This window comes from Rhinatrema bivittatum, chromosome 1 (genome assembly GCF_901001135.1).
Source record: "Rhinatrema bivittatum chromosome 1, aRhiBiv1.1, whole genome shotgun sequence".
In the NCBI taxonomy this organism is placed as follows: domain Eukaryota; kingdom Metazoa; phylum Chordata; class Amphibia; order Gymnophiona; family Rhinatrematidae; genus Rhinatrema; species Rhinatrema bivittatum.
Genome location: NC_042615.1, coordinates 352498311 through 352525773, shown reverse-complemented (window position 1 = coordinate 352525773; position 27463 = coordinate 352498311). Strand labels below are relative to the sequence as shown.

Sequence of the window (27463 nt, the reverse complement as noted above, 5' to 3'; positions counted from 1 at the left end):
GACTCTGAGATGGAAGTGAGATGCACAATTTCTGTTTTTGATGGATTTAATTTTAAACGATTGTGTGAGAGCCATGTGTTAATAGCATTTAAATATAAGAAAACCATGGAAAGAATAGCTGGCAAGGATGTATTATATGGAACCATGAACTGTAAATCATCGGCATAGATTTTAAACTGTAGGTTTAAGGAAGAAAGAATAAGGCAAAGTGGTAACAGCTATTGAAGAGAATGGGGGACAAAGATGAGCCCTGAGGAACACCTGAAGATCCATACACAATTTCTTCAGATGGAAATTTTAAAATAAGCAACTGGCACGCGAGCAAAAATACATGGCGGCGTCCGCTCGTTGATGGGAGGTGGCAGGAGTCGATGGAGGACTGTCCCCAGTCGAGCTGGAAGGCCCGGGAACGGCAGGACTGCGACGGCGGATGCCCGCCGCAGCCGAGGCGAGAGGGGCCGAGGTCGAGGCCCGGTGCCGGGAGGTAGGGACTGCCAGCCTGCGGCCGGAGATTGTAACACTTGGAAGACTTGCGGGCTTCGTGCAGTTCAGACTACAGACAGACGCTGGCAAAGAAGGAAGAAGCAGCACTGGGTAAGTCTGTTCCCAGACTTTTGCTGTTCAAAGATTGGGGGTAGATTAGGGAAAAGGACAGATTAATGTGCTACAGGATGTGTGTGTGTGTGTGGGGGGGGGGGGGGGGGTGAAGAAGAGAAGGTGATGATGCCAGGGGTTGGGGGAGAAGGATGGAAGGAGGATGACGATGATGATGATTCAAGGAGGTGGGGAGGAAAAGTGGAAGGAGAGGGAAGGTGATAATGATGCCAGGGAGTGGGGGAGATGGAAGATTGATGGTGTCAGTGGGGTGGAGGAGTGGGCAGAGAAGGGAGGTGATGATGCCAGGGGGCGAGGGAGAGGGATGATCATGATACTAGGAAGTGCTGGAGAGGGGAAATTATGCCAGGGGGTGAAGAGAAAAGGAAGAGAAGGTGATTGGCCTGGGCAGTGGAGGGAGAGGAAAGAGAAAGCAATGATGTCAGGGGATGGAAAGAAAGGGAAATTGATGATGCCTGGGGGTGAGGAAGAGGGGTGAAAGCACAGGGAAGATGATGATGATGATGATGCCAAGGAGTGAAGGAGAGAGGTAGAGTCAGAGGGAAGGAGATTATATCAGGGGGAGAGGGAAGGTGATGATGCCTGGGGATGGGGGAGAAGGAAGGTGATGATGAGGAAGGGTGAAGGGAAAAGGTGGTGGGAGAAGGAGGATGATGATGCCAGGGGGAGGGGATATAGATAGAAGGGAAGGTAGTGATGATGATTCCAGGGGTGAGGAGGTGGAGAGAGAAGGTGATGATGCCAGAGTGAAGGAGAGGGAAGGAGATCATACGAGGGAGGGGAAAGAGATGGTGGGAGAGGGAAGATGATGGTGCCAGAGGAGAGGTATGATTATGATGCTGGGGGGAAGAGGGAAGGTGATGATGCCAAGGGGTGGGGGGCAGAGGGAAGAGAAGAGAAAGTGATGATGGGAAAGCGGATGATGTGCCACATTGAAGTGACCCCTGTGCCAGGTGTGCCCCGAAACAAAAAAGGTTTGGGATCCCCAGGTATACAGTAAGAAGAAAGATAGAAAACCCATCAGCCAGCCTTTGGTATACCAAAACTCTGAAGCATAGAAAGAGTACAAACAAACACTTTAACAAAGAGCTGATCTTTCAAAAGCAATGCACACAAATTATTTATATTTCTTGGCTTCTCATGTAAGTGTTGGTAAACTTCATATATATCTAATAGCTAACTCTTCAGGGTGAGTTTTGGGGGGAGCGGGGTTACACTGGTCAGCCTAAGGCTCTACAGACCCTTCACCAGCCCTACACAGACCTGATATTTTGAAAACTATTATAAAGTGATTCATAAGGCAGAAAGTGTCAGAGTCCGCATGCAAAGTTAAACTTCCAATCATACACTGAGGGAAGTGAAACACAAAAATGAAAATCCTTTCCCCAGTCCAATGAATCTTGACACAGACAACGATTTAGCACACACAGTGCCTGCCACAAGGCGGAGGGTGGGGATGCCTTCACAGAAATAAGCGAGCAAGGGATGGATATTCTCATCTTCAACCACAACTGAGGAGGGCTCACGACCTGCAGAGTACACTGCAGGATATTTAAACTTCCAGAGTCAGGTAATGATAAAACAAGAACCAATGAACAGCCAGTCACTCACACACACCAAAAAGAAAAGCAAAGTTAATGAAGTGGAGAGCAGGAAGGATTTATTTATTTACGTACTTACAATCTTTTCTATACCGTCATTTAGTTAAGTACCACCACAATGGTTTACAGGGAGGCACAAATATTTAAGTTTGTATATACTATTCTAACAAGAGTGCCCATAATGTTTCAGTTACAAGTTTTCATAAAATAAGGTTTCAATTCACGAGGACAATGTTTGGCATTTCTTTGCCCTATAAATCCCTTTTAAAAATATTTTCAAAGCATCAGGTGTATGATTATATTGTGCTGCCTTATAAATCATTTTATTATGCTTTGCTTTTGGAAAGATCAGCTGTTTGTTGAAGTGCTTGTTTTCTCTATTCTAGAGTTTTGGCATTCCCACATGTTCTGGTTACTTATTACCATACATGCCATAAACCACAGCATGTGATATTTGCACTGCCCCAAACAGGACTAGGAGGCAGCATGCAAACTACTTGGAGGGATGGCTTGTGCTACCTCTAAAATGCAGAAGTAAACCCGCTGTCTGTGCAGTACTGAAAAATTCAACACAGCTAACTACTGAGTTAGCACTGCTGAAGTATTGCTTTCACTCAATTCCCTACTGTATTTAAGGGCTCATTTTATTCTCAAGTACATATGGCAGCGGTGGCCAACCTATAGCTCCAATGTGCAAAATGTGGCTGTGGCCCTCTGCTTCCCATGGAAACTGAGTACCACTGCAAAGGAGGGGAGAGGCTGGAGAAGGGAGCACTCACACCAGTGCTGCTGGTTGCATTCAGGCGGGGAGGGACAGTATCTGCTGAAGGTCAAAATCTGCTCCCTGGCTTCAGCCCCTCCCTTCTATTTACACTGCAATCAGTAGCACTGCAAGGACGGGAAGGGAGGGGCTGGGGCAGGGAGCAATTCCCAAGAGTCCTCTACTCCTCTATCTATTCTGCTCGCTCTCTGTTCCAGCCCCTCCCTTCCCGTCCTTGCAGTGCTACTGATTGCAGTGTGTAAATAGGAGAGAAGGGATGAAGCAGAGGCTTTTCTCTGCTTCTCCCTGCTGTCTCCTCCCCACCTGTTTTTGCAACCAGTTGCATTGGAGCCACAAGAGAGAAGTGGACAAGGCTGGAGATGACAGTTACAGTAAAGAAGAACCAAATTAGCTCCCTGCAAGAGGGGCTGAATGCTTCTGGGAGGAGAGGCATAAAAAGTACATTTTGGGGAAAGTCGGGGAAAAGGATCAATGCTGGGAGAGTGCTGGGGGACAGCACAAGGAGGAGCTGAATGCTGTGAGGGAATCAATGTCAGCTCTCTCCTCATTTCCCTCAAGTCGGATATGCAAACTGGAGTGTCTGGCACCTTATTCTTCGCCAAGGTTCATGCTACCACGTTCTGCAGAACAGACAGACATGGGCAGAGCGTGGAGGGAGAGAGAGAGGGAAATGCTGACCAGAGATTGGTGGGGACAAGGTGGAAGAACCTCAAGACCGGTGAAGACAAGGTGGCTTGAGAGAGACTGGTAGTGATAGGGTAGAGGAGACTGAAAAAGTGAGAGAGACTGGTAGAGGCACTGAGTGAGAGGTGGAGAGAAAGAGAAAGATAATGATGGGGAAGGAGATATCCTCATTTGGGGACCTTCTTCCGCTTCTCAAAGGGACCTCCCCTCCCCATCTCTTGAAAACATGAGGTGCTGTGCAATCCGATTCCCCAGCTCTTGGTGTGTGAACATTTGGCCATCCCTGGCACAGGAGACAAACTAAAAGGCACCAGCAGAAGACCCTATTAATTTACAGAAGATCTATTCAAAATACAGTGCCACCGATTCTTACCATACACTAACTGGGTGCTAAAGTCTTCCTTACACGTCTTAAGCTCTTATCTGGGTCCAATAGCACAACTGAAACTCATTTCTCCTTAATACCCTCAACTTCTGATGCTGCTGATATGATATAGTAAAACATCAACATAGTAAATGACAACAGGAAAGACCAAAATAGCCCATCTAGGTTGCCCAGCAGAGATTCTTCTATTTTGGATAGATAATCATACAAATACCCATACACAGCCCATCACCAGTTCTTTCCCCTTCCCTTCCCTTTTACCTGATACTTCAATCCTTTTCCTACCACTGCTCTCCATACCAGTCTCAAGCATAATCTACTCTTTAAATGTGCTCTTTCTGCTTTGTATTGTTTGCTTTCTTTACAGTGAAACTGTAGGAATGACTTCTGCACCTGGCAATGTCTGTCTGTGTTCTTTTTCATCTGTGCATGCACTTTTTGTGACCTGGAAAGTAATGCACATGAAGTGCACCTAAAATGCATTACTTTCCTGGCTACAACAAGTGGTCAGAGGAGGGGTACTGGAAAAGATCCCCAGGCCTTGCCAGCTGAAAAGGAGGAGGAGCCATAAGAATGTGCAGCCATTGGGGGGGGGGGGGAGGGGAGAGGACTACACCAGGGAGAATAGATGGAGAGTGGAGAAGACACTGCACTGGGATGAGTGGCTGGAAAGGGAGAAGACTGAACCAGGACTGGAATGAGGAGTGGAGGAAGAGAAAGACAGGGCATCAGGATAAGGGAAGAGGCATGGAGTATACAATCACCAGGGAGGAAATGCAGACTATCTAATGCTACCCATATCCCTCAAAAATGTAATTATTGGGGGAGAGGAGTGAAAGTAGGAGTACAAGGTAAGTGCATTTGGTCTCTGATGAATAAATGCTGGAGATAAGAACATAAGAATTTGCCATACTGGGTCAGACCAAGGGTCCATCAAGCCCAGCATCCTGTTTCCAACAGTAGCCAATTCAGGATACAAGTACCTGGCAAACACCCAAACAGTAAATAAATCCCATGCTACTAATGCTAGTAATAAGCAGTGGCTATTTCCCAAGTCAATTTGATTAATAGCAGTTTATGGACTTCTCCAGGAACTTGTCCAAACCTTTTTTAAACCCAGCTATGCTAACTGCATTAACCACATCCTCTGGCAATGAATTCTAGAACTTATGTGTTGAGTGAAAAATAATTTTCTCAGATTTGTTTTAAATGTACTACTTGCTAACTTCATGGAGTGCCCTCTAGTCCTTGAATTATCTAAAAGAGCAAATAACTGATTCACATTTATTCATTCTAGCCCTCACATGATTTTATAGATCTCTTAACATATCTCCGCTCAGCCATCTTTTTTCCAAGTTGAACAGCCCTAACCTCTTTAGCCTTTCCTCAGAGGGGAGCCATTCCATCCCTTTTATCAATTTGGTTGCCCTTCTTTTAACTTTTTCCAGTATATCTAAATCCTTTTTGAGATGCGGCGACCAGAACTGCACACAGTACTCAAGATGCGGTCTTCACCATGGAGCAATACAGAGGCATTATGAAATTTTCCATTTTATTCACCATTCTTTTCCTAATAATTCCTAACATTCTGTTTGCTTATTTGACCCCCGCTGCTACACACTGACCAATAATTTCAATGTATTATCCACTATGATGCCCAGATCTTTTTCCTGGGTGGTAATTCTTAATATGGAACCTAACATTATGTAACTACAACGTGGGTTATTTTTCCTCATATGCATCACTTTGTACTTGTCCTCATTAAATTTCATCGGCCATTTCATTGGGCACTCCATGAGTATATCTTTCCAATTTTGTTAATACACGGATTCCCTGTTAGTGCAGAAATTAGCTTTCATCTCCCTACTGCAGTGCACATTGCCGTATGGCTCAAGTATTCAAACATGTATCCCTTCACAAGTCTCAACTTAGATGAAGAGAGAAAGGGCTAAAAGCAGTAGTATTTGTAATTTTTTAAAATTATTCAGTTGTCAGTGAAGACAACAAAAAATGAATATCATTCCCCAATTTCAATTAAGCCTTGGAAAAAGAGATGAATTACTGGAGATTTTGCCATAAATTTTGTACTTGTGAAAAAAGTTGTGTAATGTATTTTTATTAAAATGTACTGATCACTTGACCATAGTTCCATAGGTAAAATTAATTTTGTACTTTTTAAAACTGGTTTTCAATATGAAGGCACTTCAGAATCAAGTCTGGGTCCCACCCTGATTCTAACCCATTAATACTGATGATAGTGAATGTGCTTAACAAGCAGAAATACTTCTACCCCATGGAACAATGAAAAAGGCACAATTTTAAAGAAAAGAGGAAATTACTTTTGAGCGATTTTCTTTAAAAAAAAGAATTATGTTTTTCTACTACTGCTGATAAAAATGACATATATTCCAAATTTATATCTACACTGGCTTCAGAAAAGGCCATCTCTCAGAAGAACCCATAAAGAAAAATAAGAAAATAACAATATAAGAACTTGCCATACTGGGTCAGAGCAAAGGTCCATCAAGCCCCATATCCTGTTCCCAACAGTGGCCAATCCAGGTCACAACTACCTGGCTGGATCCCAAAAGATTGATAGAATCCATGCTGCTTATCCCAGGGATAAGCTGTAGATTTCCCGAAGTCCACCTTAGTAACTGTTTATCGATTTTTCTTCGAGGAAATTGTCCAAACATTTTTTAAACCCAACTACACTAATAGCTTGCATCCACCATCCACGAGAATTTAATTATGCACTGAGTAAAAAAAGTATTTTTTCCTGCCAATAAGCAAGCTGAATTAGCCATGCTGTCTGGGATGTCCTCCAGGTGGCCCTGGGCAGAGCTTCTCAAAGATCACAAAGCTTTGGCTCTGTGCGACTGTACATCCTTTCCTGCGCGATGCCATCTTCCTTCAGTCTTTTTTTTTTTCCGTGCTGCCAGTTGCACAAGGAGCTACTCTATTTTCATCTTCCTTCGATTTTCAACTAATCTCTTCTTCGATTTTTTTGGAACCAACAACACTTTTTAGTGCTAGCAAGGCCCCGAAGCCGCTGGGCTTCAAGTACTGCCAGTGCGGAAAGATTATGTCCATCATTGATGGATATAATATTGTTGCCTTTACCTGGGCCGGACACCGAGGAGTCCTCTTGCAGGGACTGCAGTCTGATATCACCCCAGGCCCAGTGCCAGCGGACCCAGAAGATTGCCCATTTTAGGGAGGAAGGCACCGGGTCCTATGTGCTGGCGTCAGAGTGCCACTCGGCCCACTCATCCCCAGGGCCCAACACGGAATCAACAGGAAAAACTCGGAGGGCCTCCCTCCCTCGGCCACTTAGTGCCAAGAAGAGCAAGAGCCAGGTGGGTCCCCTGCCAAACAGACTCCCGTGCCCCACGAATCACGGGCATCGGGAGATGTGCAGATGGCAACCTTCGCCCACAAAGCTACTTCAACCACCAGCATCATGGAAGCCCCACACACCGACACAAGCGTCTTCTAAATACCTCGGCGCCCTATCTGCCACTGACACAGTGCATGTGTCGAAGGCAAAGCACCAAGATGCTTGACGCACGGATGCGCTGAAGACTCTCGACAATCAAGAAGCGGGGGCCTCATGTGTTGTCTGAATCAACGCATGCCAAGCTATCCAAGATGCAGAAACAAGCGGGGGATCAGGCTTTGTTGATGCATCCGACGCAAAAGGACCGTAAGTCGCACCCAAAGCAACAGCTGGTGCGGTAGGTCTCCCAGAAGGCCTCCCACAAGTCAAGACGGGCTGTGGACCCTCAAGTTGTCTTTTCTCTGGAGGAGCTTTTGAGATGGGCTTCTCGGACGTGGAGCCGCTTTCAGAAGAGCATCTTTCCACCAGATCCTTGGACTCCTCTGCAAGAGTTTATTTCGTCAATGTCTTCAGTGTCAAAAGGAAGAGATGTTCCTCTCAATTACAGGAGCCTCTAGAAAAGAGGCACAAGAAAACTCATAGGGACGAAATACCTGCCTACCAACTGAGGGTGGCCGGACTCAAAACATCCTTCTGGCCGCAGTCCCTCCACCAAACAACGGTCAAAAGAGGCATAAGGGGCTCGAAAGGAGCATCCCACCCCTGGAGAAGGAGGGCTGGCATCCCAGGCTATGTCATAGATATAGGAGATTCTGTCAAAGTTCTTCTCTCGAGAGCAGCAAGAAGGGCCTTCCATCAAGCCCTGCCTTGGAGGAATTTTCACCGGTGGGGGATTCTCAGTCTCCACCTCAGGAGGAGCATAGTCCACCAGAGAGGCTGCTGAGCTCCTGCCCGCAGTTCTCCCCACAACCTGACACGGGACCAGATGACTCCCTTCTGACTTTGCCGGAATCATCCACAGGAATCCCGTTGGACCCACCAGAGGACCCACCAGAACCGTCCTCGCCTCCGGAAGACCTCTTGTATTCCAAGTTTATCAAGAAGGTAGGACCTCGCCTCAATATTGAGACAGAGAAGGTCCCAGATCCTAGAACGGAGATTTTGGGAATCCTAAAGATCTTCGAGGTCCCAGCTGAACCTACGGCCTTACCCTCCCATGCCGTCCTGAACTCTGTGATGGCGAAGACCTGGGAGTCCCCCTTCTCTGGCTCGCCAACATCCAGGAAGACTGACCTCAAGTTCAGGATGAGGAAATCCCCCTTCTACAACATTCCCCCTTCTACAAAATCCCCCTTCTACACATTCCCACTAAACATCTCCCCGATCAAAAATGAAACTCCATCCCCTAAATTTCTCTCATCAGATACATATTACATTATCGTCTCTCTTCTATTATCCCATCCATGTTCTTTCTAGGACATTACAATTCGATAAGTTGCTACCCCCCCCCCTCCTCCCCCTCCATCCTTTTTACCCTCCCTACTCTTTACCCATGGCATGTTACCGTTATTATTATTTTGTTATTTAATAATTTGTTTTAGCTAACATTTATCTAGCTATTTAGTTAAATTATGTATTTTAAGTTTATTTTAGTTATATTTTATTTTACTTTATTTTAACATATTGTAAACCGTTTTGATAAAATTTTATTTTAAAAAGCGGTATATAAATACTTTAATAAATAAATAATAAATAAATGGTACAGCTGCTGCATGTTTCTGTAATAGTAGAGTTGGCCATGAAACGTTCTAAGAAGTATCACCTTCACTCAAATACCCCGCAGGGTAGGGACAGCAGGTATTTAGATGACATCAGGAAGAGGGCCTTCCAAACGGGTATGCTAATGCAAGGATTAAAACAGCATCAGTTTTACATAATCCAATATCTCTATGTATGTATGCAGTCCCTCAAGCTCCACTTCGTGACCTCAAATGACACAACTCTTCCTCAGATGTTCTCCGACCTGGAAAAGGGTTTGTGTCTTCTATCCACACAATATATGAGGCTTTCGAGACATCTGCCCTTACGTCAGCGGCAGCAATAGCGGCCCGAAGAATAGCCTGGTTAAGAGCCAGTGCCATCTGGGAGGTTGTGCAGGAGAAACTGGCAGACCTCTCGTGTAAGAGTGACAATTTATTTGGGGACAAGTTGCGGAAGATGGTCTCCCAGTTGAAGGAGCAGAACGTGGGCAGTACTGTCCTCTGCCAGGAGGTATCACCAAGGTTACAGGAAGGGCTATTATCAAAGATGCCCTTTCAGGCCATATCCGCCTTACCGCCCGCCAACCTTCCAACCAAGCAGACAGCAGCCGCAACAAGCACAGCCCCAGGATTAGGTCAAGGGGCAGTGCCAACAGTGGCAGCGATAGAAAAACTCCAGGCCTCAGCAGGGTTTTTGAAGGTAACAGGGTCACATCTATCACCATTAATGGGAGGCAGGATATCACAGCGAATCGTTGGGTGCTAAGTATCGCCGCAAGGGATGCAAGCTGAACATCAGGGCAAGCCCCCCCCCCTTCCACACCTTGTCCCTCCCCATTAGGCCTGCACGCATGGGCATCTGCTTCAAAAGTTGAATGCTCGGAAGAGATCCAATTTGACAGAGTTCTTTTGGACACCGGTAGACCGAGGCATTCGGGTTGAAAGACACAAAAAGTTGAGAAGTCCTAATCTCTGAATGAGTTTGTTGTTTATAGTATTCTAAAGCTCTTTACATCCAAAGTGTGAAGAAGTCATTCCCTCTCATTGTTATGTGGCTTGGGAAGAACATTGGCAATGTGATGGTCTGATTCAAGTGGGAAAGCCAAATGACCTTAGGTAAGAAAGAGGGATGGGTTCGGAAGGCAACCTTGTTGTGGTAGAAATTGTAAATATGGGGAGTAGTAAACTAGTGCCTATATCTTACTGACTCTCCTTGCCGAATTCACTACAACCAGGAAGAGCACTTTCCATGTCAGATATCTGTGGCAAGTATCTAATGGTTCAAAGGAGGAAGAAGAATAAGCTGTTCCAAATCCAGGCTGAGATCCCACAGAAGAAGAGGTTGGTTACTGCAGTCGCAACCGCAAGAGCCCCCTTCATGAAGCGGGAAACCAGAGGATGGTTTCGATACCAGAAGCCCATTGTATGGGTGATGATACTCTTTGATAGCACCCACATGGACACATATTGGATGCTCCACTCGCCCAACTGGTACAGGGTATGCAAATTCTCCAGCAACAATTCAGGGGAGCAAGAGAACGGGTCTAGTCCCGTGCATTGCATCAAGATGAGTAACGCTGCCACTTGCCCTGATAGTTCCTCCTAATGGAAATCTTCTCGATGAGGGTTAAGACATCCTGGACCTCCATTGATAAATGCAGCTGGTTTAATACTTGCCTTTCAACTTCCACGCAATGAGATGTAGTGAGGAGTGCATGGGGTGAAGAAGGGTACCTCCTTCCTGAGTCAGGAGATTCACACTGTCGCCCAGGAAGACAGGCGGGGCAATGGACAGTCGAACTAGATAGACGTATCAAGGTTGTCTGGGTCAAGCTGGAGCAGTAAGGATGAGGTCTGTGATGTCCGCAATGCATTTCTGGATTGTCCTGCAAATCAGCGGTATCAGAGAGTAAGTGTAGAAGAGTCCCCCCGACCATGTGGTGAGGAACACATCCTGTGCAACCCACTCTAGGCTGGGGTAGATTGAGAAGAAAGGCCAGTTAACTTCCCCCTTCCCCCCGCTGGGTCCGCGAACGACCACGCGGCCTACCGCGCCGTCCCGACGCCGAGCAGCCCGCCCAGACCGGCAAGCAGGGCCCGCCTACAAGCACCTACCTCCAGCCAATAGGGAAGGCCCCAGAGGGACTTTAAAATCCCTCCAGCTCCGGATCCTGCCTCTTCGACCCCGCGAACAGCTCCAGCGACGGCGGGACTCAGCGGCACAGACGGCATCGGAAGCGAGGAAGGGCCTGCGCGATCGGCGCCACGGACCCATCGGGGTAAGGCCAGTTAACTTCCCCCTTCCCCCCGCTGGGTCCGCGAACGACCACGCGGCCTACCGCGCCGTCCCGACGCCGAGCAGCCCGCCCAGACCGGCAAGCAGGGCCCGCCTACAAGCACCTACCTCCAGCCAATAGGGAAGGCCCCAGAGGGACTTTAAAATCACTCCAGCTCCGGCGTCGCGCGCCTAAGGAGCGCGACAAAGGGGCCTGCCCCTTTGAGCGCCCCTTCGAGCAGCCCCATCTGGCAGCCCAGGAGGATTTATGACTGCTTACAGGTGGCGACAACCCCTTTGCAACTGTATTCGTACTTGCATTACATCAGTGCCGGAGCTATCAGCCTACCTACCAGATGACCAGCCCAAACGAAAGTTGGATAACATGAATACCGGTGAAGTATTCAAGCAGGCTGAAAATCATTTCCCAGCATTCTCCTGACTGCATTCGCCCAGCATTCTCCTGACTGCATTCGCCCAGTATTTCGTCTGACTGATAAGACTGCTGATACATCTAATCATGGGAATCCTCACAATTCCCATCATCCACAGCCACAAGTGGAGAGCACCTAAGCCCCCCACTCCCCCCCATCACACACCGTCAACAGAGGCCTAGGCCTATCCTACTGACACCGGTCACCCAATTCCTAGGGCTGACGCTCTTCTCTCTCACTCTTGTTAACGCACCAATCCATCTCTAAGAAACTCATATACTCAATGACTTACTATCCGACGCAAAACCAGACATCTGTGCCATCACAGAAACCTGGTTAAAACCCACTGACACCGCTCTAATAAATCAGCTACCCATCCGGCATACGATCTTCTCTCCAGACCCAGACCCAAAAAAAGAGTGAGGGTGGACTTCTTCCTTGCAGCCAAAAAATCACTATGTCTGGCTTTGCAGACCTCAAATAACCTATCAAACATCGAATTTGCGCTCTTCAAATCGAAACACCTGACGATTGGTTTAATTTATGCCCCTCCTGGAATACTGGAATCAGACCCATCATCAATCATAGAACTCACAGCAAAACACCTAAACTCCAGTAATCCTACCATACTCATGGGAGATTTTAACCTCCACGTAGATGTCCAACCTCAATCCACCAACTGTAAAACTCTCTCGCCTCGCTCAGCAATATGGGTTTTAGACAGATTGTGACAGAACCAACCCACAAAGCAGGTCATACGTTGGACCTTATCTTCATAAACATGGAATCACAACACACAACATCCCCACTTGCCTTCCAGTACCGTGGACAGACCACAGAATCATAACATCGGTGTTAGAAATAAAGGAGATCTCCCCGCAATCCACACAATCAATAGCCATCTCCATCAGGAAACAATGCTCTGGAGACCAACTCAGTGAACAACTGGCCAAGGAACTAGTGCATCTGGACCTCTCCGACGCCAACTCAGCGACTTCTTCATGGACCAACATCACTAAAAAGGTTGCAGACCAAATGTGCCCCATGACGACTAAATATATCAACCCTAACAAAGACAACAGGAAACCTTGGTTCACTCCTGAGCTGAAAAAACGCAAACATGAATTGAGATCCAAGGAACAAAATTGGCGAAGAAACCCATCTTCAACCACCCTCCTCATCTACAAAGAGTGCCTCAACTCATACAGAAATGACATCAACAAAACCAAGAGAGAATTCTTCTCCAAAAAGATCCACCACCTCATATTTGATTCAAGAGCACTTTTCTCATACGTTCTACCCTTACTAAACCTCCTGCGCCTACCATTCCAGACGACCAAGCTCTCAACAAAGCGAATGAACTAGCTGCCTTCTTCGACAACAAAATCACATCACTCCTAGCCCCCCTCAAAGGAGCAGCTACACTTCCAAACCACATTCAAAATCAGCTCACTCAACCGCTCAACAATCTTTGGACACAACAGATCAACAGCCTCCGCACTCAACCGCCCAACAATCATTGCACTCAACCACCTTACAACCTAACACAACCCCATCAGTGCTGGACAAGTTTGATCCCACATCTACTTTAGAAATAGAGAACATTCTCAAAATAAAACCTTCCTCTCACCCATCGGACCATATCCCTTCAAACACCCTGAGTATGATCACCAACACCATAGCCAAACCTGTTGCAGACATCATCAACTGCTCTCTCACTCAAGGTCAAGTTCCCAACCAACTCAAGTTAGCCATGCTCAAACCTCCTCAAAAAACCCAACCTTCCCACCTCAGATCCAGCCAGCTTCAGACCTATAGCAAACCTCCCTATGTTAGCCAAAACTATGGAAAAAGTGGTTAACAAACAACTTCAGATTTCTTGAAGAAAATAACATCCTCACCCCAAACCAATTTGGTTTCGTAAACTAGGAACACAGAATCGCTATTAGCCTCACTATCAGACACCATTATCTTTAATCTAGAAAAAGGCCAACCTTGCCTCCTCGCTCTCCTGGATCTCTCTTCAGCGTTCGATACCGTAAACCACCCGTGCCTCCTGCAACGCCTAACGGACATTGGCATTACAGGAGCAGCGTTCAACTGGTTCAATCATTTTTGGAGGACAGATCATACAAGGTCAGGATAAATAACAAAGAGTCTCGTGCCATCGAATCTAAAAGGGGAGTTCCGCAAGGTCATCCCTCTCCCCGACTCTCTTCAATATATATCTTCTCCCTCTCTGCCAATTACTCACCAACCTCAAGCTTATACACTTCCTATATGCGGATGACATACAAATCCTCATCCCTATAGAGGACACACTACACAAAGCCATGTCACACTGGAGTAAATGTCTCGCAGCTATCAACAACCTACTCACCAGCCTCAACCTAGTCTTAAACACAAACAAAACTGAAATCCTCATTATAGCACCGGAAAACTATGTCCCATCCACTCCTCCGAACGCAACCAAATCCGGATACCTTTTCTCAACAAGTAAAGGACCTGGGAGTCATCTTAGACGGTGGATTCAGCTTCAACAAATTCGTCAACAACACAACAAAAGAATGTTTCTTTAAACTACAAACCTTAAAGAAACTAAAACCACTCCTTCTGTACAGAGATTTCCGCATGGTGCTACAAGCCATCATACTCCCAAACTGGACTACTGTAACTCTCTCATCCTTGGCCTACCAGCTTGCACCACAAAACCACTTCAGATGGTCCTGAATGCCTCGGCAAGAATCCTCTCAAATGCCAAAAAAAGAGACCATATCACCCCAATCCTGCATCATCTACACTGGCTCCCGATAAAATACAGGATCCAATTCAAGTCCTTAATGATGATACATAAGGCCTTACATAATATCGCTCCACTCCAATTTAACATTTCAAATTCAGCTACACACATCAGTGAAACCAACTAGAAGCGCATATCAGTACAGACTAACCACACAACAGGCGAAATCCTCCCTGAGGAAACGTGCTCTATCCACAGCGGCCCTTCTCTCTGGAACTCGCTCCCTCCGGACCTTCGCCTTGAACCGTGCCACACTACATTTAAAAAGAAACTTAAGACTTGGTTGTTCGAACAAGCATTCCCATAGAGCTCATGAGCAAGAAAAAAGGCATTTCATATCCTCCGTATCTTCCCCAGCTTACATCTTTCTGACGAAATTACACGAAAACTGTACTTAACATATGCAACACTATATTTATCCTGTTACCAGAATTCTACCAAGTTTCAATGTTTATTACTTACTTATTTACTTATTAACCTGCTTTTAGTTATTAACTGGTTAACCCATTTATATACTTCTCTTCAAATTAACTATTATGTTCATTTATGTTTATTTATGTTTATTTATGTTTCATTATGTTTCTCAAATTAACTATGTTCAATGTAAAACCGCTAAATGTTCAATGTAAACCGCTAAATGATCGTTTCCTTAGCGATAGTTATGGTTCCTTGTAAACCGGGGGTGATATGTATACTATACAGGAACCCCGGTATATAAATTCTTTAAATAATAAATAAATAAGAAAAGCTGGTACCTTCCTTTTGTGTATCGTCGCAAAGAGGTCCATGCATGGGAGACCCACATCACAAAGAGCTCATTCGCCACTGCTGGTTCACAGCCCCATTCATTTGGAGGCAAAATCCTACTTAGTTTGTCGACTTTGGTGTTCACTATGCCCGGGAGATAGGTCGCCTGGAGGAGGATGGATTTCTCCTCTGCCCACTCCGTGATCTGCAGGGCCTCCGTGCACAGGATCCAGTAACTGGACCTGCCTTCCTTGTGTATGTAGAACATAACCACTCAATTGTCTATGTGGGCCATGACATTCTTTCCACACAGGAGGTTTGCAAAGCGTGCATCTGATTGCCACCATGAGGAGTCTGGAGCTGTGCGAAGGATGAGGGGAGGAGCACGCTACATGTGTTCTGGCTTGTACTGCTGACCTAATAATGAGAGAAAAAAGCTGCACTGAGGGAGGTAGTATGGCCATGGTAGGCATCTGGAGGGAAGATACCATAGTAGAACTGGCACTCAGAAAGACGTGGAGAAGGGGGTCACAGGGGAAGAGAGGGCAAAAGGGAAAATGTAGGAATGAAAGTGCTTGGAAAGGGCCTTAAAAGAGAGGAAGGAGAGCTAAAAATTGTAGCCTAATGTTTTATTGACATGTTTGCATTTATCAGTGCCTTGAAAATGCTGCTATATAACCTGTTGCTGTGCTGAGATTTTTGTATTCGTATCTAATTAGTCCTGTGCAGAAATGTTACTGAGATGTGTTGCATTTTTAGTCCGCCTGTTGATTTATTCTAAGTTTAGACCTGTTTTACATTTTACCTATTTTGGTCCTGTGGTTGATGGATATCAAATTTAGTCTTTACCGAAGACTCCTGCAGACTATAACTGTTTAGTTCTCCTTCAGACTGTATGTTACCTTTCAAATATCTTGTACCCCACTTTGGGTGAGTTTTTTTGTTTATTTTTAATTGAAAAAAGTAGGTAATAAATCCAAATAAATAAAAACATTCGGGGTAGGCAGATGGGGAGAGGGAAGGAGCTGCAAGAGAAAAAGAAGCAGGAGGCAAGACACTTAGGAAGGGGCCATAGGAAGGGATGGGACCATGGGGTTGCAGAACTCAGAAAGAAGCTTGTGGAAGAAGAGAAGCAAGGAGGAAGGTGCCTGGAGGGAAAACATTCAGGAAGGGACCTTGAGAGGGAGAACCAGAGGAGGACACACAGGAGGAAAGGAGAGAAGGGAAGAGGCCAGGGGGGCAAGCAGCGGCAGCAGTGAAGGCACTTGTAGAGGGCTGGAGGGTGAGCACTTGGGAAGAAGGGGTCACAGGGGGAAGGGCAGGAGGGACAGAACCAGAGAAGGGGCTGCAAGGAGGAAAAGAGCAGGAGGAAGAGCACGCGGGAAGGGTCTGAGGACGGAGGTGGAGAGAAGCATTCATGAAGGAGCCATAAGAGGCGAGTAGGAAGGGGAGCCACAGTTTTACATCAGAAACCGTCCCTTATTTAATAGTTTTATACATTGGAAAATGATTTTGGAATGCATGTTGTTATTACATTAATGAATTTTCCCGCATGGCATTTAAAAGCATGTCAAAACGAGAGACACATGCAAGGGTCTGCAAAATATTTGGAGGTTGAAAAGGGATCCATGCTCCCTAAAAATTTGGGAAACCCCTGCCCCTAGGGGATCAGGCATATTCTTTACAACATGTGGAGGGTATCTTGAAGGGCTGTGTGATGCAACTGTGTAAATTCTCCGCTGATGCTTCAGCTCAGCTTGAGGCACATAATATTTCCTGGCTAACCACACAACTCTGCTAGGGTCCTTATTGACAAAAGTGATGGAACTGGCTACAGTTCAGCATTTTGGTTAAGGATAATCCATGTCTTCGTTCCAGGATTTAATTACTTGAAAATGTTACTAGGTATAGAATCTTACATTTTGTGAATTTTCCTAGAAGCATATGAGATGCTAAAGAAATATTTTATTGAAAGTTGAAATAGATTTGCCTCTAAATATTCCTCCTATGTATAAAATATATTTCCTCTCAGAAGCCTTTCTTATAAGCTCATGGAAATGGGCATAGATGTGTAAGTTTCTTCTGATACATCTAATGTATCATCTCTACTAGAAACAAAGAAAATTTTGTACCCCCAAAACACTGTCAGCATCCTTTGTTCTTGAAATGGATAGACTTTTTTATTTTTTTTTTTTTAATTAAGGATGTTTGACAACCACATAACATGTCTATGTCCACCAGTATCCAACATCACAACATATTACGTAATTACAGCAAAATACCTCATTTATAAGGTCTACTAAGCAATGCTAAACTAGCTTTCTCAACGGCCTCTGAACCCCACTCCCCATCCCCTCTATACTTTTTTTTATAATATCTTGCTCTCTTCCCCCTCCCTCTTGTCTCACCAAATTATACAAAGAGGGGAATCTCTGCTCACAGGCCTGCCCCCTGTGTTACAGTTTCAGAACCCCATGATCTCAAAATACCTTGAGGAGTAAGATCAGAAGAAAGGCACAACCCGTAGAGCCATTCAATGCGTTCCTCATCATATAAGATCCTGTACCCCAGTCTATATATGGGAGCCAAGCCTTCTCAAACTTGTAGATAGTATCATGTTTATATGCTGTTAACTTTCCACAAGAAATACCCTCCAATGCGCGAGTGTATCTGACTGAGGAAGGAACGCCACCAAAAAGTCAGCTTGCATCTAGCTGCAGTAATTATCTGCAGCAAGAATCGTGGAGCATAGTCTGCTACATGATCCACTGGCGAATTAAGCAGCAATATCTTAGGGGTCCTTAGGGACCTCAATGCCTGTAATATCTACGATTAACTTTGGGATCTATCCCAATAGCTGTTGAACTAGCAGGACACTGCCCCCGAATATGAAGAGGTACCTACCCCTCCACATTCCCTCCAGCACAGGTTAGACACAGTGGGGAAGATTCTATGCAATCTCACTGGAGTCAAGTACCTGCAGTAAAGTATCTGTAGCCATTTTCTACTGTTTGGGGTGGAATGGATAGACATTCGATTTAGAAATTGTTTTTTAGGAACAGGTCTCTTTTTGTTTTAGGAGACCTATGTGTTTTTCTGGATTTATCCAAGTGTACTCGTTTCCAGAGGAAATTTTTTATACAGTTGAGATGTAAGTTCTGAATTTAGTGTCTTAAATTCCTTGTACATGTGTAGGGGAATGAATTTATTTTTATGATCTGGAGCAGCTGAAGAGATTTTTAAAAGATAAGAGTAGCTCTTAGAAGATCCCTCAATTTTCTAGGATATGTTTATAATAAGATGGTGATATTTCAATGTTAAAAGTATATATTGCTCAATCCTATGTTATCGTCCCCTCCAATTATGGACTAGAGTTTCTCTTATATTTTGTAATGAAATTTACTTTTTCCTTTCATAAGTTAACACTGCCTGTACTTTAGTTTATTTGTTGCTGTATTATAAAAATCCCCTCAGTAAAACTTGCCCATCTGGAATTTATATGTAAACGCACTTTTTCTGTCGCCGGACCAATCCTCTGGAATGCCATCCCAGAAGAAATTCATTTAATGGCAAATACGAAAGAATTTAAAAAGGCTTTAAAAACATATCTCTTTGCCGCTGCATACAACATTACCTAACAACTTTTTTAAGTTTATTGAAAACATTGCCATCAATACAGCAAAACTGTCTTTTTGCTTTTAGTCCTTTTAAGAAGTAGTTTTTTACAATTTTTTAAATGTTTTTTTTATTTAATCGCGTATTTTATTATGTATGTTTATCTTCTTTGTAAACTGCTTAGCCAGACAGATCCTGTCTAATTTGCGATATATAAATTCTTTTAAATAAATAAATAAATCAAACATTTTAAAAAATGAACTCCAGCACAACTGTCCTATAAAAGTTTCAACTACAGAGTCATAGCAATAATAACACAAGGACCTGTGAGTCTAGTGAATAAAACTTTCTCCTGAGAATTAAGAAGTCCTGGGCTAGAATCTCCACTTTCCTACTGACTTCCCTGCACTGCCAGTTCACCCACCTGTGATTGAGCAGCAAATAAATACAAATAAAATGGTCAATATCAGATGGTATGTCCAGCTAGGTTTAGGTGGGGACATAGCCAGACAAACTGCAGGTTTTAAATTTCTCGCCACTCTGGATGCCGCCATCTTACCCAGCTGTTTAGTTGGATAAAAGTGAGATAAATTGGAAGCTTTGCAGAATGTATAGGGCAGTGTTAAGCTAACCAGATAACTTATCTGGCTAACTCCAACATCAGAATTAACTGGACAACGCACTCAGCTAAATTTGGTCATGCTGGAGAGCAGTTTTAAAGATACCTGGATAATAACATAGTAACATAGTAAATGACAGAAAATAAAAACAAGAATGGTTCATCCAGGCTGCATGTTTATCTGGCTATATTCAGTGGCGTGCCTAATTGATAGCATTGTACTGATTGTCCTGGAGAAGTTATCCAGTTAACTTTAGCTAGATAAATTGTCCACCCTCTGTACTGCTGAATATTGACCTCAAAGTTCCTTACCTGGCATGCAGCTTGGATGAAAAGGTACCATATACAACCTAAAGCATTAATGCTTTTGTTAGAAGTAGTGCTGCTGCTCCTGTGGGGTTACAACTGACTCCATGTCATTAGAAAAACTCCACGCACATATATACTGGACACATGGTAACAGATACATAAAGGGGCTGAATTAGAGCTTGTGCTTATACAACTCCCATTTGAGTCCATGTTATCGGGTCAGGTTAAACTAGCCTCCGCTTTGTACCTAGTGCATCTGTGGATCTGCAGTGCCAATTTCTCCAATTCAAAGCAGGACGACGGGGCCTTAGTTGCAATGGTGTAAAACCAGGACTAGCTCAGTTTGTCCAGATGCCATGGAGTCAGCTGTGTGGCTGTATATACAGGAAGTCAACAGAGCAATTAATGGAGAGTACTCACGTGAAGCCAGGAATCTGTCTCACATGCACATTGATCTGGATTCGTTTGGCCGCTCTCACAACGATTCCAGTGAGCTGTGAATGAAAGGGGAACATTTTATGATGGACTATAATCATAGAACACAATCAAACAGGTGTGTTGCAAAAGCAATTGCAAAGGTCCATGTAAAACAAACATCGTTCCACACTTGGTTGTGGGTTTATCCTATAATCATAGAAACCATGTAAATGCTGATAGTTTTCTTGTAAACTCTGCCATGGTGGGGCTAGCAATGAAGTGCGCCCCAGTATGGCTGTTGAACTGATTTCCAAACAGGAACTTCAATTTGTTGACGTTAGCATTTAAACAGAGCTACTATCAAATTATTATTATATTACAACATGGGCAGAATGCCAAATTTAGCAATTTATTATTCCCACCTGCAGATAATATGCATGCTCTTTGGAATTGTAAAAGAAACTATCCGCAACCACTGGGATGCAATCCGACAGCCCTATGACCATTAAGGGTAATGAGTTTATGGATTTTCTGTCAACTAAACTATTAAAAATTTGTTATTCATAACGGCACCATGATAGTTTGATATTGCATTTGATGACAGCGAAGCAAAATGTTCCTCATTTGATATGAAGAATTAGACATTTTAATTATCTCTTCAATGAATGCTGCCTACTGTGCCTTGAACATCTGCTTTAAAGGCTACTAAGGCCGCAATTGCTACTTTTTTTTGACCATTTTAGTTAATCTTTTTTAACCGAAGGTCATCTGGCAAAGACCCTTAAAAACGTTGTTAGGTCTTTGCTCAAGAAGCCAAATTTAAATCCTGCTGAACCATCTAATTATTGCCCTATATCATCCCTGTCAGTTTTATAAAAAAATCATTGAATTTGTGGTATTGAAATAACTCACAGACTTTGTCGAAGACCACCAGATCTTAAACCAGTTTCAGTTTGAGTTTAGTTTTTCTCTGAATACCAAAGTGCTCATACTTTCTCTTTTCGATTCAATTAGGAGCAGTCTTGATAGTGGTCACAGCCATGTACTAATAAGAACGTAAGAAGTTGCCATACTGGGTCAGACTGAGGGCCCACCAAGCCTAGCTTTCTGTTTCTAACACTGGTCATTGAAACGTATACTTTACCCACCTATTCTAAAAATATACACACATATTTTGTGTGTGAAAATAAGGTGGGATTGGCATATGTAAATCTGTGTATTTTAAAGCAAATGAGTGTGTGAAATTACCAGATTAACTAATTTGTCCAGTTCTTCTCCAGATCATTGAGACCCTCCTGGTTCTTCAGCCTGAGCAAGCCCCAGTTCACCCAGATTTCCACCCAGTCAGTATTACAAAAGAAACCTGTTTAATATCACTTATGCTAGATAATTAGCAGGTGTAAAAGATGGCGCCGGCCATCCATTACTCCTAACATGTGACAGGGGCCGACCAATGGCACCGGTAGCCCTTATCACATAGTAAGGGCAAAGGGCCACTGGCGCCATTTTGATTACTGGCAGCCGATGGCCCAAGAGCAGGAGATCGCTCCCGGGACCCCCGCTGGACCACCAGGGACTTTTGGCAAGTCTTGGGGGGTTAGGAGGGTCGGGGGTTGTAGCTAATTAAATTTGAAGAGTTGGGATGGGGTTTTTTTTTGTTTTTTTTTCCACGAAATAGCATGATAAAAGTTTTCTGATCCAGGGAGTGGACCGAAATGGCCCTCCCCAGACCCGAAAACGAAACGGGGACAAAAAAAAAATTGTATGCACACCCCAGTGCCGGAAACGGGCGCTCCATAAGATGCACAAACGCCCGAGAACGGAGCCAGTTTAGCACACCATTTTTTAAAAAATTTTCCCCCTCTGAATCCTAGGTGCTCTTATGGTCAGCTGCATCTTATGGAGCGAAAAATACAGTATTTTTTATTTTTATCATGCTGGTTGTCTAATGAAAAGGAAGAGAGTTGATGGTGGGTGCACATGGTGAAAGAGATGTCCTATGTGCAATGTAGCTTCTGTAAAATTTCCTATCTTTAAGGGATGGCATTTAGCTTTGAATTTTCAGACTAGAAGGAAATACAGTCTAACTTGAACACACTGAGAAAATATAGACAAGCCTTGATCAATCAGGGAACTGACAGAGCAAAACAATGGTTATAATAGGACACCTAGTGGTCAATGTGAATTAAAACAAATAATAAGTTCAGGCAGAACTAATGGAGTCTACTTTCCACAGCACACACCTGTGCCAACATGTATATATGGATTAAAAAAAACAGAGTTGCTTACCTGGAACAGGTGTTCTCCAAGGACAGCAGGATGTTAGTCCTCACACAAGGGTGACATCATAAGATGGAACCCCAATGCAGAAAAGTTTCTAGAATTTTGACCAGGCACACTGAGCATGCCCAGCATGCCCTATGCCATACGTCTTCGTGGGTCCTTTTTCAATCTCATAACATAGACTTACAATTAAAATAAAAAATAGGAGAAACTCAACTCTGCGGGATGATAGGTGGGTTTCGTGAGGACTAACATCCTACTGTCCTTGGAGAATAACTGTTAAAGGTAACCAACTCTGCTTTCTCCAAGGATAAGCAGGATGGTAATCCTCAAACATGGGTGAATCTCTAGCTATAGCTGCTCCCCAACACAAACAGGGGACCAACAGACACCTAACCAGGGGCCACAACAGGCACAACAGTACAGGTGCTTTTGGCAACAGAAGGGGAGACAGCCTGAACCCAAATAATGGGCCCTAGGTTGGGAGAGTTGGGTTCTACACCTCAAACAGGTTCTGAAGGAAAGACTGGCCAAACCTATTATCGCATTGGCCATTCCTATCCAGACAGTAATGAAATGTGAATGTGTGGAGAGAACTCCATGTCGCAGCCTTGCAGATCTCCTCCACGGGAACTGCTCACAAGTGGGCTACTGACGCTACCATGGCTCTCAGACAATGAGCCTTGACATGGCCCCTAAGATGCAGTCCTGTCTGGGCATAACAGAAGGAGATGCAATCTGCTAACCAATTTGATATTGTCTGTTTGGCAATGGCAACGCCCAACGTATTCTTATTAAAAAAAAATAAAAATAAAAGTTGAGTGCCTATCTATGGGCTTCTGTCTACTCCAGATAGAAGGCTAAGGCTCTCTTGCAGTCCAAACTGTGCATTGCTCGTTCGCCTTGGTGCGAATGGGGATTGGGAAAGAATATTGGCAAGGTTGGTTAAGATGGAAATCCATCAACACCTTAGATAGGAACTTAGGATGTATACACAAGACCACCCTGTTGTGAAAAAATTTAGTATAAGGTGGATATGTCACTAAGGCCTGGATCTTGCTGACCCTGTGCACTGAATTGACCGGCATAAAAAAAAAAAAAAGACCTTCCAGGTCAGGTATTTCAGGTCACAGGCATGAAGCAGTTCAAAAGGAGCTTTCATCAGCTGAGCTAACACCATGTTGAGGTCCCAAGACACAGCGGGAGCCTTAGGGGAGGCTTCAGTTGAAGCAGGCTGTACAACTATAGACTGTACAGAGAGGGGCATACCATCTACACCTTGATGGTATGCGCCATTTGAACTAAGATGAATTCTAATGGAGTGCAGAAGAATGGATTTATGACCTTTTACTCACTCCACACAGAAAACCTCCTCCACTTCAGTCCATAGGATTTTCTAGTGGAAGGCTTTCTAGAAGCCACCAGGACTCAAAACACTTTCTCTGAAACATCAAGCGGCTGCAAAATTAACCTCTCAACATCCAGGCTGTGAGTGACAGGGTCTGGAGGGTCTGGAGGTTGATTTGCTGCAGCCTGCCTTGGTCTTGCATGATGAGATGTGGGGAAGTCCCCAGAATAATTGGTCTCCTGATGGACAACTTCCGAAGGAGTGGAAACCAGACCTCTCTCTGCCAATGAAGGGGCTACGAGAATCATAGTTCCTTTGTCCTCACAAAGCTTCAAGAGAGTCTTCGCCCATAAGGGAATTGGAGGATATGCATACAGAAGACCCTTGCCCCAAAGATAGATTAGGGCATCCGAGTGTGGTTTGCCATCTGCCCTGTGCAGGGAGCAGAACCAAGGCACTTTCCTGTTGCAGGGGTACGCAAACAGATCTATGTCTGGATTCCCCCAGAGGCAGAAAATCCAATTTGGTACCCCCTGCTCCAGGGACCACTCGTGGGGGTCTAAAGGCTTGGCCCAGTCTGTCTGCTACCACATTCTCCGTGCCAGCCAGGTACATGGACCTGAGCACCATCCTGTGGGACAGGGCCCACGACCATATCTGGACCGCTTCCTGACACAAGAGGTATGATCCCGTGCCTCCTTGCCTATTGAAATACCACATGGCAACCTGGTTGTTGGTCTGGATCAGAACAACATTGTTCGACAGCTGATCTCTGAAAGCCCATAGTGTGTACCTCCCAGGAAGTTGATTTGCTAAGAATGTTCCTGAGTGGACCAAAGACCCTGGGTACCGAGCCCATCTACATGAGTTCCCCACTCCAGAGTAGATGCATCCGTGGTTAGGACAATTTGAGTGGAGAGACTTAGGAGATCCCCTGTTCCAGATTGGAAAGTGCCTGCCACCAAGACAATGAATCCTGGAGAGACAGGGTAACTCAGATGCAATCCTGGAGGCTCTGAATGGCTTGATGCCATTGTGACCTCAGGGTCCATTGAGCTCTGCACACGTGTAATCGTGCCAAGGGAATACCATGGACAGTTGCAGCCATATGGCCCAACAGTCTCAACATGTACTAGGCTGACACCTGCTGGCTCTGTTGAATGTGCCTTGGGTGATCAAGCAATTGTGGGTCCAGTGTGGACTGAAGATGTTTCTGGTAGACAGTTCTTTGCAAGAGAATGCTCTGATTGTACAACCTCTAATGTGATTTATATGATCTGTTGTCCCTGCCCTAAAATCTATGTAGGCAGAGCAAAACGACCTATAAGTAAACGCCTCAGAGAACTGGTGTATAGCGACATAGAAGGAGCAAGCACCTATGGTCCAGCACTGTATACAACAGGCGCACAACTTCAAAGATCTAAAGTGGCAGGTTACTGAAAAGGTTCAGTTGAACCCACAGGGGAGTGACTCCAAACTTTTGTAAAATTACAGAGAACAATGATGGATTATTTTACCTTGATTCTGTTAGTCCTTTAGGACTTAACAATGAAATTGATCGATATTCATTACTGTAAATGTATTCTAAAACAGAATGTGTGATATCAGAGGAGGGTAAGCAGATGTGGCGTAAGATGATTGATTGTTTATTATGAGAGATCTTGGGTTGCTCTCGTAAATGTGACATCACTTCCTGTTGAATGTCGGTATTTTTCAACAAAAGTTGACCAAGTGAGTAAGACACCAGATTATAATATAATGTGTGTTTGTGGTTAGATTGTATCTCCATATATATATTTTTTTTCAAAGACGCACACAGCATGGTTGTCCCTTGAAGAAGAACTATCATAGTTCAAAACGCGAACCTGCATTGGATTTGGACTAATAGCAGTTTCTCCATCATGGCATAAAATTTCAAGAACTTAGATAAGTCCTCTTTTTTGTGGCTTTATCTTGCAAAGAAAAAGTAATAACTGTGAAGAAGAATGATATGGGTCCATGAATTTTAGATGCAAAAAAATTATAAAACAAGAAGACGACATTTGAATTAAGAAATATGAACTATAATTACAATATGACCTATGATTATAAATAAGGCTGAGTACTAAATGCAATTGCATAAACTGATGATGCCTATTATGATGGTCATTATTATAGTGTCTATCTAATATATGAGTATTTCAAAATTTGAGGGTAGGAGGAACAATTTTTTTGTTTCTGTTGAATCTCTGCCACAATGGATACCATAGCAATGGCCCTCTGGTATGGCAGAAAGGCCTTGTCCTGAACCGTGTCTAGCAGGGCTCCTATGAAGTCCAACTGAGATGACGGTTTGAGATGGGACTTTGGGTGTTGAGAACGAACCCTAGTGATGCCAGCACCCGAATGGTCAAGCACATGAACCTGACAGCCCTTGTCTGAGACGTGCTCTTGACCAGCCAATCAACCATATACAGAAAAACATGTATTCCAAGTCTGCGGAGGAGTGCTGCCACCATGGTCAGGCATTTTGTAAAGACCGGTGGGGCAGATGTGAGCCCGAATGGCAACACCCTGTATTGGAAGTGCTGTGTCCCCACGACAAATCGGAGATATTTCCTGTGATTTTACAGACTTCATGTCCTTGCAGGCCTCAGGAATCTTTTTACATTTGCCTGATTCTAGACAGTTCTACAAGCATCCATTTTTCCCCATTGTTGATTACTGTAATAACGTAAAATGTAAATGTGACCGGGGAAGATCTCAATATGAGTATATTCATTCTTTAAGTCAAGGGAGCATAGTCATTCCCCTTTTTGCAAAAAGGGATCAAGGTGCACAGGGAAACCAGTATGAACTTTTATTTATTTTTTTTTTTTTTAGAAACTTGTTCAAGGCCCTGAGGTCTAGGATGGGTCAGAGTCCTCCTGTTCTCTTTGGAATCAGGAGGTACCTGGAATAGAATCCCCGCCCTCTTTGCTCTAGTGGTACAGACTCACCACCCTGGTAGTTCCTCCTGATGCGTTACTGGCCCTCAATATGGGCACGGAGGGTAATTTGTCGGGACACCCAATAGATTTAATTGGTACCCTTGGTGGACGATGGTCAAAACCCACTGGTCTGAGTTTATACTAGGCCACTGGTTTGCAAAAACTGCTGCCTGCCCCCGAGCAGAGGGTCCACTGCCCCGGGTATGGGCAACTGGCTCATATGGCCCAGTCAAAACCCCATCCTGGAGTTAACTGAGGAGCTGGCTGGGCTTCGAGGGCTCTCTGCTGCCTGGGACAGCCGTGAGAGCCCTGATGGTGTTGAAGGGAGCGAGGAAGGCGGAGGATAGTACTTTCTCTGGCGAAAGATAGACTTCCTTGGCCCTAGTCTCAATGACCTCCTGGATGAGGAGGATTGGTCCGGTGTACTGGCAGAAAGATGTTGGAAGGTCTCATGGTGGTACCAAAGTTGGGCCATAGCATC

At 44.5% G+C, this 27463-nt stretch overlaps 1 long non-coding RNA gene across 1 annotated transcript in view; it reads right to left on the bottom strand.

Moving 5' to 3' along the window:
• The window catches only part of LOC115090594, a 44784-nt gene extending 24307 nt beyond the window's left edge, over positions 1–20477 (bottom strand). The window contains exon 1 of the long non-coding RNA XR_003856427.1: positions 20386–20477. This is a non-coding gene — a long non-coding RNA (uncharacterized LOC115090594). The remainder of the gene's footprint in view (positions 1–20385) is intronic.
• Between the last annotated feature and the right edge of the window lie 6986 nt (positions 20478–27463).